General features: G+C 39.7%; 1 non-coding gene across 1 annotated transcript; it reads right to left on the bottom strand.

Annotated features, from left to right (window-relative positions):
* Window positions 1-5,212: 5,212 nt before the first annotated feature.
* On the bottom strand, window positions 5,213-5,319 carry LOC120268152. Its single transcript, XR_005538827.1, has one exon. It is a non-coding gene; the product is annotated as a small nucleolar RNA R71 (small nucleolar RNA).
* Window positions 5,320-11,084: the final 5,765 nt, after the last annotated feature.

Below are 11,084 nucleotides of genomic sequence, written 5' to 3'. Positions count from 1 at the left end.
AAGATGTCTTAGTCAAGGTGGACCGATTTATTTTTTCAGTAGATTTTATTATTCTGGATTTCGATGACAAGGCTGAGGTTCTCTTGATACTTGGACTTCCATTTTTCCCCACTTAACAAGCATTGATTGATGCTAGAGATGGTAGAATACTGTTAAGAGTGGGTGATGAAGAAGTGTTGTTCAAGTTGAAAGATGCAATGCACCATTCTATGGATGGTGATAACATGTGTTATGCTTTAGATATTATTAATGATTGTGTTTTGGATTTTGTACAAAACATGTGTATGAAGGATGACTTGTCTGAGTTACTAGATAATGAAGAACCACCTGATGGGGTTGTGGTGGAGATCCACCCTTAATGCCACACTGAAGAGTTTTATGGGAAGCTAAAGTTAGTCAATCATAGGGTCTTTCAGACCAAGAAGTGGTGGAAGCATCTCGATGCCAACAAGAAGAGCATTAGCTCACCGACATCCCATAGGGCTTGCATGTATCCTTTGGGTTGAAGTGAGTGGCAAGTTTGCATGATTCATACGTTAACCCCCTACTCATGTGTTTAGGTTGTAGGAAATTTTGGGGAAAATCAATTTTATTATCCCCCGTGATCGCTACAAGGTATGTCAAGCAAGTGACATTAAACAAGTTCTTCTTGGGAGGCAAACCAAGTGTTTTTGCGTTTATTCATGCATTTTTCATTCTTTTGGTTGCGTTCTGTTTTTCTTTATTTTATTCTATTTGTTTGGTGTTTGCTTTTGTTAGACTCGACTTTTTTCCTCTCTTTTGTGGGTTATTGTGAGCTCAACTTTACTTGAATTTAAGTTTCTAAGCTCTATTCTCAAGCTAGCGGGATGTTCAGGATAGTATATGTTTCCTTTTTACAATTCCTCTATGTTTTGAGGCCAGCATGATCATGCTTGTGATTGTGTAGTTTACAGATGTTGTGGAAATTTGAGTTACAGGAGTAAGCACGGGCAAACTCTCGCCTGTGCTAGTGAACATTCTTGCATAAGAACGGTCTGGCTGCTCCTCGTAGGGTTGTGCTTAATTTTGTGGGTTTTCTGAATTTTTCCAATAAAAAGCACGATCCTAAGCACGGTCTCAAGCATGACCGTGCTCGTCTAGGATTCTAGCAGTTTTATAAGAGAGAGACAGGATGATCTTAAGCACAACTATGCTTTTGGGTGTGCTAAGGTGCGACTATTCAACTTTCTTTTTCTTTTTTTTTATTCTCGCTGCTGGAGCACTTGCCGCCTCAATTTTCTCCTTCAAAACCACTAGTTTCTCTTTTTAGCTAGATTTCATTCTCCTCATCGAGCTTTTGTGCCCTTTTCTGAGGGTTTTCTCTCTCGCCAATCTTCTCCTCTTCTTCGAGCAAAGGTGCGAATTCTTCACCATTTCTAGGCCTTGTTATTATGGGATTAGCTTCTATAAACTCTTGCATTTCATCCTATTCATGATGTATATGCTATGATATGCTTGAAACTAAAGGAAGGTCAGAAACCATGCTTTATTGTTCATTTTTCTTGTTCAAAAAGACTGCCCATGGCCGTGCTTCGTACAAAGCATAACCATGCTTGGCTGTGCCCTAGGCCATTTTTAGGCAAGCACGATCGTGCTCTGATTTGTAAGCACAATCGTGCTCATTAACTTGCACGGGTATGCTTCATATTTTTCTTGACTCATTCTTCAGCACACCTATACTCTTTTCCAGTTAGCACACCCATGTTGTTTATGCAGCATGGGCATGCTATAGCTATATTATCTTGCTTATTCACTTGTTACTAAACTCTTATGTAGTATAATGCTGAGGAAGAAGATGAACTCATCTGGACCTGAGCCCAAGAGGGCAAGAGATATGAGTAGCCCCTCCTACAGGGCCTACTTTAAGTGTACCAGCACATCAAGTGCGGTATAACTAGCTGAACATCGGACATATCGGGGAGCCCTGTGAGATTGATTGGGGCATTTTGCATGATGTGGGACTCACCGAGGAGGTGATAAGTGCTTGAGTAGACATATTTCTCTATATGTTTTACACGCATTAAGTATCATTTTTACCATGGTTTATGTCTCATAATGTGTATTTGATGTTCCTTTGTGCAAATAGGTTGTGGAAGCCTTGAAAGAAGAAAAGGAAGCAAAGATAGGTTTTGGAGGCACCTTTTGGGAGTTCTTGTGCAATATGAGGATCAAGGCACAAGAGGAGCTCATGTACAAAGGGGTGTGTGCGCCAACTTCGAAGAGAATGAAAGCCAAATTACGAGTTGGAAGGGCACAAAGGCATTCACATTCCTATGTCCCTACTTGTGTGAAGAATTCAAGAATATTCCCAATGATAATTAGATGATGAGAAGCGTCATAACCTACCATGTGGGCCTGTGCCCATCCATGTGGCTTTAAGAGAAGAGTGTGGAGCCTTGTTATGAAGAGTACTGTAGTAAAATTTGGACTATGGAGGGCTAAGCCCTAGTAGGTATTTGGCCATTTGAACCCTAAGATCATATCTTTGTATTGGTTTACTTTATGTTTTCTATTGAATCCGAGTTTAATTGAGTTTTAATCTTGTTTTCTTATTGCTTGCATGTCGTATTAATCCTTGTGATTGATTTGTATAACATGATAAATTACCTTGGTGAGAGAGAGGTCTCCATTAGGGTTAGAACTCCAACATTGAAGAGGGTTGAGAGGGCGAGTCATGAGATAGTAGAGTGTCCCTTTTCCCCTCCAATGAGTGCATCCTATCTCCGTATTCCCTAGGCTTTATGCAACCATATTTGGTGTGAGGCATGAGTTTGAGAATTTCTCCGCTGGGACCTTGTAGGGGTTAGGGATCTTTCACCTAGAAGTAGGGTTAGGTCTATCCTTAGGAATCAGTTATACTCTTAGGAATCCCTAGAGTCTATTGCAGTCATATGTGGTGTAAGGTGTGAGATTGAGCAATTTCTCCACCAAGACATTGTAGAGGAGTAGTATCGGTGGCCTAAAGGCAGGGACTGATTATTCTTAGATTACCTCAACTAAATTAACTTGGTTTAGAAACATATGGTAAATCGTGTGCTTCATGTTAGATCCTAGAGGGAGCATTAGCTGGGTACCTCATCTTTATTCATTAAGACTTCCCTTATTTTTACTCTTCCTTGCAAGCTTGCGATATTCATATTCTCGCGATTGAGTTCATTTCACCAAAATCTTGATTTTGACTTGATAACTGAGAAGTAGTTACTACTAATACTTCCGTTTCATGTGGATTCGACTACCCGACTGACAACACCCTTTGCGTGTTGACCGCAAGTGCACGGATTTGTCAAAGTAATAATACCACGGTGAGTGGGTAGTCGTATCCACAGGGAATAATGATCAGAAACTTAAAGATTGCTATTTAACTAGAATAAAGATGAATTGATGGTGAAGTGAATAAAATCAATGCAAATAGAAATAAGAAAAAAGGGAGGAGGCACAAATAAAAGATAGGTGAGGCAATCAACAGTAAGTGGGGCACCTGGACATTGCTCACCTTAGGATAATTATTTCGAGTGCAAGACCAATCATTATGTCTCTTAACTGATGCTTCATGAGTCATGGAAATCCTAAAATACATGGTCCCAAACCTGAGGTCAACCACGACTAACTCTACACTATGTCCCAGCCGAGAAATCACTCAGGCGCAACACCTCACATTGAGCAAAGTTACATAAAGCTCTAGGGACTCCAAGTGATAAACCCTATTCCCTAATATAGATCTAACCCTTTGGTCCAAGCGAAAGACCCCTAGTCACAATTAAGCCCCAGATATCTAGGATTATTTCAACACTTCACTCTGTTGCTCACGCAACAAAGCCCCAACAGAGTTTGTCTCTTAGCACTTCACTCTATTGTGACCGCAATAAACAATTAGAATGTGGAGTAGGATAAATCACAACAGAGGGGAAAGGGGACGTTCCACTACCTCTCGACTCATCCTCTTAAATCCTCTCCAATCTAGCATTGTCTAACGCTCATGGTGTGTCACTCATCCACAAAGGTTACCAAGATGGATTATCAACCCTAGTGTCACTTTAAGGGAAAATCAATTCAACAAGCATTCAAGATTGGAACTCAATTAAAAACATCAATTAAAGAAAGCATAATAAAATGTCAATGAAATAATAACATCTTAGGGTTTCAAGTCCAAGCACCCTCTAGGGGTTTAACTCCATGGTGCACAATAAAGTCAATAATGAAATCAAAAGTAAAGATATGCAATCCATGAAGAAAACCCCTTTGGTGTTTGTGTCGATTGTCCTGTGGAGTAGCCTCGTCTTCTTCAAAGATTCCCTCGTTAAGCCTAGGGCACACCTCGCCGAATCGATGCCGATGAAAACTTCCCCAATAACTCTTTTCCAAAGGAATGCGGTGTCGAAGGCTGTAGAACTACTCTAAAAACCTTGCCAAAGCCTCCCTAAACCCTAAACAGGATTAGGGAATCGGGTATCCACACGGGCATGTGGAATTTCCACATGCTCGTGTGGATTTCTGGAAATTCAGTTTTCTGCGGCCTATAAACAATAATCCATACAGTAATTTGCTACAGTGCTTTTCTATAGTAGACTACTGCAGTACTCCTCTAAAATGCTCCCGAATCCACACTCTTTATCGTGGCCACATGAATGAGCACACATTCATGTGGTAGATCATGCTCCTTCTTTAATAACAATCACATTTGACAACGATCTTGCTAGCTTTGCACAAGTTGGAACACGTGAATATGACTATCTTTATGCCCCTCCAAAACATGTATCAGCTTGATAATAATGGAGGTTAGAACACACTCTTGTGTCATAGATCACAACTTGTGTCTTCACGTTTGTTCACTCCAAGATTTCATCAACAAAGTGCCTCCACGATCTACTTTGGCTTCTTTCTTCTATACTCATCTCCACAATACTATATGCACAAAAGTAACACAAATACAAATGTATAAGCGATAAAATCTAAGAAAAGTAATTCTCATTGTAAGAAAAGAATACTTCATATTACTAATACACGAGAACATATCACCGACTCATTAGGTATTTTATTACTTTGACACCCGTGCACTTGTAGTAAACGCATGCAAATTGGTGTGTCAAGTTTTTAGCACTGTTGCTGGGGCATTGTCAAGAGCTTCAATCACAACATGTAATGAAATGGTAGAATCTATCCTTGCAAGGTATTTCCTTCTAGGAAATCAACAAAGCTTCAAAATGAGATCTCTTCATATGTTCAGATGGAGATAGAATTATTATTTAAGACATGGGAATGATTCAAGGATCTCTTGCAAAAGTGTCCATAACATGGATTCCCCGAGTTTATGATCATTCACACATTCTATAATGGGTTGAATCCAAGCACTAAACTGCTACTTGATGCAGCCGTTGGAGGAACATTAGGAAACAAGATCCTAGAGGAGGCCTAATAGTTGATTGAAGAAATGGGCTTGAATAGCTATCAATGGAATGCAAGAAAGAAGAAGTAAGTGGCCGAGATTCATGATATTGATGTGGTTACATCCTTATCAGCCCAAGTTAAGGCATTGAGCGAGAAATTGGGCACTCTAAACTCACTAAGAGTGCCAGCGATCACAAATTGCGATGGTTGTGGGGTTCACATCTTTCATCTGATTGTCCTATCTCAATTACTATTTCATCCCAAAGTGAACAAGTAGACTTTGTGGGCAATGCGAGAAGAGGACAAGGCAACACTTATAGCAATACCTACAATGAAGGATGGAGGAACCACCGAAATCTCTCATGGGTAACCAAGGGCAGCAAAAGCCCGCTGCCCCACTAGGATTTCAGCAAAAACCTTTGATTCCATAGAGAGTTTCAAAGTTAAAAAGGGTTTTGTCAAAGTTCATTCAGTTAACCGACACAAGTTCCAAAATATAGAGGCAACACTCTGCCATCACACTATTTCCTTACATAATTTGGAGAATCAGGTGGGACAAATAGTGAAGTCATTAGTGTTGAGGCCCCAAGGAAGCCGGCCAAGCAACACGGAGACCAACCCAAGGGAGCATGTAAAGGCGATCACTTTTAGGAGTGGTCAAGAGATCCAAGAAAAGCTCACTACTGAGAAAAATTCTGAAATTCTCCAAGGAAAATCACCCAATGGGAAGAATGCGAAAATTCCTCAAGAAAAACCAAGGGATGAGGTGCAAGACAAGGAGAAGGAGATAGCTGTGTCACCCCCTTCATATACTCCAAGAATTCCCTATCCGGAGCTTTTATAGAAGGACTAAATTGATGAGCAAAATAGGAAATTTCTGGATTTGTTCAAATAGTTACATGTTAACATCCCGTTTGTGGAGGAATTGTCGCAAATACCTTGGTACGCAAAGTTTTTGAAAGACCTCTTGACTAACAAGAGAAAAATGGAGGAGAGTGTAGCTGTAGTTTTGGAAGGGAATTGCTCGGTAATTCTTTCACAAAATCTTCCTAATAAGATAAAAGATCTGGGAAGCTTCATCATACCATGTGTAATCGGAGGTTTAGGCGAAGAAAAAGCATTAGCTTATTCTGGGGCAAGTATTAATTTCATGCCATAAACTTTATTTTAGAAATTGGGGCTATAAGAGACAATACCAACCCGCATGACATTACAGTGAGCCCACGCTACTGCATGGGCTGGCCGCTGAGTCAGCCAAGTCACTCACACGGTCGCGTGGGCTGGAGCTACTAAGCCAAAGTAGCCACGTGACCACGTGGACCCTCTGGCACACCAAACAGTGCCCACGCACCCGCGTGGGTTGGAACCGTAGCAACCAACTCGACGCGGGTACTTGGCTTGACCACATGCCCGCATGGATTCTTGCACTCACCAAATTCATGCTGAACTAACTTCCTTTAATGTCTTACTCGTTGGTAAGGCACCTATGATCAGGAAAGTCTCTCATAAATGTCTGTGCCAAGATAGGGAGCCAACCCTACCACCAGAGATCAAATTTACTGAACCTAACATCAGCAAAAGTTGAGCATCTTAGAAGCTTAAGTTTGGATAGTCACTCAATATCGATTGGGATGCACTTTTGGAGATCGGCCTGGCTGATGAGGTTCAAGAGCTTGTTGATGTGATAGGTTGGGACAAACTTCTAACTATTTGTGATCCCATCTGGCGAGACATCACTCTGGAGGTCCTTTCCTCATTCTCCTTTGATCGCTCCATGCAGACACTGATTTTGACAAAGAGGACACTATTTATTTCAGAGCTTTTAGTCAGCCCATAGGATGTCTTTGACTTTGTTTGTTGCCATGCTTGACTTGTACAATGAGGATTATGTTGACATAGTGGAGTATGCATAAGTTCCTAGCGATTGTCCTACTGGTATTACTCCGAGCCGAGTATTTTGTGACTGCCAAAACTGCCAGTACTATTGCTGATGAGTCTAGCTTCGATGACCCAGATGCCACAGAGTTCGTGTCTGACTGAGGGGCACTCGACAGTTTACCTTTTATTTCAGTGTTAATGTTTAACAATTGGACTTTTTTTTCATTCTCTATTTGGACTTGTACTTTTTGTTGTGACAGTAAGTAAATGAAGTCTCTTGCTGATAAGTGCAATTCATATCTTGTTTTTCATACTTTCAATTCATTTGTTTGCTTGTCTTTTAACACATTTTGGATAGATTTGATGCTATTCTAGGTATAATTGTTCATGGTGTGGAAATTTAGGGTCCAATGCAATTAGGAGTGAAATAAAAAACAAAACAAGCAAAGAATGTAGATTTATCTAAGTGTCCAAGACAAGCACGCTCGTGCTCTATCCCCATGATTATCACTGTCTGAAGATGTCTGAGTAGTTGACCAAGCAGGGGGTGCTTCCAAGCCAAGCACGGTCTGAGCACGGTCATACTCTCTTCTTGTGATTTTCTCATAATCAAAGCACTCTCTACATACAAGGGAAGCATGGCCAGCATGATCCTTGCACGATCCTACTCAATCAAAACATTGACAGAGCAAGTGTGCTCACCCTATGATTATCTCTGATAGATACTTAGCTAATTAATACAGAAGTCCCACAGAAGAGCACGATTTGAGCATAACCATGTTCAAACTATGTCAAGCCTGAACGATCCTTTTTAACTCCTAGATTTAAGGTTTCTCCTCATCTTTTGTTTGCTGTTTTTATTCTATAGAGGGCAGAACTCTTAGGTGGATGATGATCAAGCTTCACCACACCATCTAAGGTGATTAAGGTCAAGTTTGAGGCACAAGAGAAGTGGAGTTAGCTCATCCATGAAGCTTTTGAAGCACAACTAAGAGGAATTTGTAAAAGGGAGAATCATGTTTTCACATCTTTAAACATTCAATGCTTCTTCTCAGTTATATGAAATCATGAGGGGCAAACCATTCCATGGTTCCCCTGGATGTTGAACTATGTTGCTTTTTATACTTTGACTACTTGATTTTAATGTCTACAGATTCCTATTGCATTATTGTGTTTATTCATGTGTTTGCATAAGTTGGTGTGCTTGATTTCCGTAGATGCTTGTGTAAAACTTGGTGTGTGTGGATTACTGTAGTTGTGATTACCTAGTGTAGTTGCAAAACTTGGCGTAATTGATAGATGTAAATGCAACATTGCTTTAGAGCACCTGCAAGGATCTTAGGATGTACCTGGTAGACATTAGAAACAATTCAGTACACTACAACGCATAAGAATGGTCCAGGGCATTGCTCTCTTGTTGTTGAAAACTCGATCCTAGTCTGGCAGTTCATTTTACCCTTATCTTTTTATTCTTGTTCAGTAATTGTTCTACCAATAAATTCTTATTCTACTAGACATTAGATTAGCGATTAGTACTAGAAGTCCACTCAATATGGTTCAATAACCCTACCCCTCTCAGGATACCACTTTATTACATGTTACGATCTGTACTTTTGCAGAGAGTGCATCACCTATTAAATAGTTTATCTTACTGCTTTTTGTATTTCATTTTAGTATTTCATTTTATTTTATATTCTTTTATTTCTGAGCTTCATGTTGTGCCTTCTTGCTTTACAAGATGTATGCCTTCTTTGGAATTTTGAGCTGTTCATGTTGAGAGAAGCATCATCACTCTCCATGTCCAGGAAAGCCCTAATAACTCTGCTCAATTTATTCCATTGTCTTCTTTTATTTGTTTTTGTGCTTGCATGTATTACATTGAGGAAAATGTATTGTTCAAGTGTGGGGGAGGGTTATCTTTGTATTCATTGTGATGATGCATGACTTTGGATGATCTATGACATATTGTTCGGGATTCACAAGACTAGGGGTAACATTAGAGCTAGTGTACTTTGTTGTGCTAAGTGTTGTTTCACCCATGCTTCAGAAATTATTTCTAGTTCACTTTTCACATTAGCTATGGGCTTACTTGTATCCAAGGAAAGATTGTAGTTTATAGACCATTTCTTTCTTGTAAAAAAAAGGACAATAAGTGTGAAAGGGAACTTGTTTTTCTATTTAGTTATCGGAAAGTCGAATTCGAATGAATGCTCTACGGACGGTTATAAATAGTTTATGCAAAAGATGGTAGAAAGAGCTATCTCCTTTTGAATATGAAAACCACCTTTAAGTAGTCAGATCTTGGGCTTTACCATTGTTGATTTGATGGCCTACCGAGGAAAAGGGCGACCTTAGGGTGTATGAAGCTACTACCCACTTAGTTAGGTTGGAAATAATATCTGTAGAACTAGTCTTCTCCTCTAAGGAACACGGGGCACATTCCTAGGGTAAACGCACATACACACAAAAAGTATGGAGTATTGGATAAATCTATTTCTTGAGAAATCAACTGTTTAAGCACTAGTCTCTAATGTTCCCTTGTTATCTTTGAATTACCTATCTTTTATAAGATTCAAGGTCATGCACTCATCTTCTTTTCTTGTGAGCTAAATGTTTGCATAAGGACATACAAAGGTTTAAATGTCAGGGTATTTGATGAGTGCATTTTATATAGATATTTTATATATACTATTGTTTGTTTTACTTGTCCTTTTAGCATATTTTTATGATAAACCAATGTTACTTGAGGTATGTTTGCTAAACTGTGCAGATAATTGGGGTTTGGACCAAAATTAAAAAAAGTGACAAATTCTGATGCAAAACAATGTTGGAATACAAGTTTCAGGACAAGCAGGGTCTAAAGCATACCCATGCTCATAAGAAAGATCGGAAGCATGGGATTGCTGAACACCCCAGCATTTTACTAGAGTCTACACAGAAATGAGAACCACGATTTCACTACCCCTAGAACATCGTTGATAAGTGCTTGTGTTTGCATATTATTGAGCATATTTTATTTATAATGAGGATTGCTTTTATCAGGTTTTATGGCTCATTCGTGTGTTTTTGTGTTCTTTTGTGCATTAAGGGTTGTGGAGGCAGTATAAGAAGAAAGGAAGTGAATATAGGTCATGAATGCAATTTTTGAGGATGATCTTGTATGGAACAAGTGTTGAGACATGAGCAGTGATCAAACACATGAGGGTGTGTGTCAACTTCTAAGAATGTACAGGTCTATCTACAAATTGGAAGGACACAAAGGCAGTCATAAACTCGTGTTTCAGCTTATGCAGAGTTTTTGAGAGCATCATTTGACATGACCTACCGCATGGGTGTGTGCCCAACCGTGTGGCCTCAAGGGAAGAAAAGTAGTTACTGTTCACAAAACGTGAAATTCAGAAAAACTGAGAATCCACCCCCCGTGAGGAAAATCCATAGGGGCGTGTGAAATCTCGATTATAGTATTATAAATATCCCCTTGAAGATTTATCTTGGGGACTTTTTTTCATATATTTTGGAGAGAGCACGACTAGGGTTTGGAGGAGGTTTTCGTCAGGTTTTGGAGCATTTCTACCGAGTTCAACATCGATTTCCTTCGAAGGAGAATTATTCGGAGAGCTTTCAATGGCATTTATTTTGGCGAGGTGTGCCCTAGGCTTGACGGAGGAGTCCTTGGAGAAGGAGAAGCTGCTTTTAGAGACCATCCTTATGGATATCAAAGAGGTTATTTTTATGAATAGTTTGCTTTCATCTTTGTTTTATTTTTTTATCATGGGTATTGTTCTGGCTGGAGAGCTAAA

Source organism: Dioscorea cayenensis, chromosome 1 (genome assembly GCF_009730915.1).
Source record: "Dioscorea cayenensis subsp. rotundata cultivar TDr96_F1 chromosome 1, TDr96_F1_v2_PseudoChromosome.rev07_lg8_w22 25.fasta, whole genome shotgun sequence".
NCBI lineage: Eukaryota > Viridiplantae > Streptophyta > Magnoliopsida > Dioscoreales > Dioscoreaceae > Dioscorea > Dioscorea cayenensis.
This window is presented reverse-complemented; position numbering and strand designations above follow the sequence as displayed.